This window comes from Apis dorsata, unplaced genomic scaffold, assembly GCF_000469605.1.
Source record: "Apis dorsata unplaced genomic scaffold, Apis dorsata 1.3 scaffold_58, whole genome shotgun sequence".
NCBI classification, from domain to species: Eukaryota; Metazoa; Arthropoda; class Insecta; order Hymenoptera; family Apidae; genus Apis; species Apis dorsata.
In genome coordinates, this window is record NW_006263358.1 from 1,478,769 (window position 1) to 1,480,531 (window position 1,763).

Consider the following 1,763-nt stretch of genomic DNA (forward strand, 5'->3'; position numbering starts at 1 on the left):
AATTTTCGTGGGCTTCGTTTCGTGGACTGTATTTCGCTAGCAGTCTTTCGTTATCAGAGATATCAATGAAGACGTTCGTTTAAACTCTGATTAATTAATTATTCCACTACCCCAATGATGGGAATGATGATTTCTTTAATTCCACTGTGATGTCAATCGTTGTGTATAAAAGTTTAAAGAATCATAAACGAGCACTTCGTCTTTAAACGACCAATTTAAACAATTATCGTAGAGAAAGACGATGTTCTGATTCCAGCCACCAGCATGCAGCACTGCATAGGTATTCACGCTGTTACCATTCAATTCGTAGTACTTTATTTTACGATCAATAACGTTTTATTAGAACGTGGCTATTTGTTTGAAATAGAATTCTATCTTCATCGAAAGTTGAAGTTGGGATAAACTCGAGTGTTATCACTGCAGGTCGGTAAGAGAAACAAAATCACGGGATGAAATCATGAGGGGAGTGTTTCTCTCGTAGAAAACTGTAGATCTGCGTTTCTTCTTTTGCAAGTGTACTTACTTTCATGACACTTCTTCTACCCTCCGGCAGATGTCGGGACTATCGATCGAAGGGGGTGGTTTTATTCCTTTTCGACGCGATAAACTTCGAATACCGAAGAATTAGATACGATCGAGTGAAACTTGGCATCTCGTTGTCATCGATTATTTACGAACATAGATTCTATGTATGAATCTATTTAACTAATTACAACAATCAATAATTGTATTAATTTTCACTCAACTCAGACCGTTGCATTAAGCGTAAGTTAATTACATATAATTAAACGAAAACGGTGCTTTTAATGACTATTTCACGACAAACTCAGCTTAACAACGCATAGTCATTTGGAAATAGATTACACGAGTGCAACGAGAGTCAATTGCAATAACGATGTTTGTAATGCAATTTATTTTAATCGTCAGTTCTTACGTTACTCGACAACGCTACTTCTAAATTGAAACTTAAAACACGCCACAAAAGCGACGTTTAACGAAAGTTCATCGTTAATTCATCGTACGATACGAAAGTCTCTTCCAGCGATATGATTATCCATCGATGAAGCATCATCGAAATCATCGTCCTCCTGTTTCTCTGTACACCACATTTGTAATTCAAATGATGAAAAGAAACAATAAGAGAAATTGAATGGAACTGCAGGAGATATCGAATATATTCTTCTTCCATAACCAATCATCTATCTCCTCTCACGAATTTACTTATTTATTTATATAAATAGACGATATAAATCTTCAACAATTCCTAAAAAATTAAAATTCATCAATCGAATCTCGATATCCATATTATACCGCAGGAATATCCATATACAAGGCTATCAGGCGTTACTGTTACAATGAATGCGGTTCAAAGCAAGGTCATCCCTTGACACTTACACCCTGCGATCCCAGAAGATCGCCAGCTCATCTCATCGAACGGCTCTCCTCCCAACTTCCACCAAATCATTTCCAACTTTCACCCACCAATCCGATCGAGCCAATCTCTATCGCCGATACAAGGTGAGATTAAGAAAAAGAAAAGGATCGGAAACGCAACCACGTGTCGAGCAACCCTCACGCCAGTGGAGAAAGGCGCGTGTTGACGCGCCGCAGCGTAGCTCGCGTGCGCTGGCGCATGCGATCGATACTTTAGACAGCCGGGGTTTTCACGTCCCCGCGCGACGTCACGATACAAGAGCCGAGCAAGACCGACTAAGGACGAGGCCGACCGAGACCGGCCGAGGTAGCGCGAGCCGCGGTAGCAG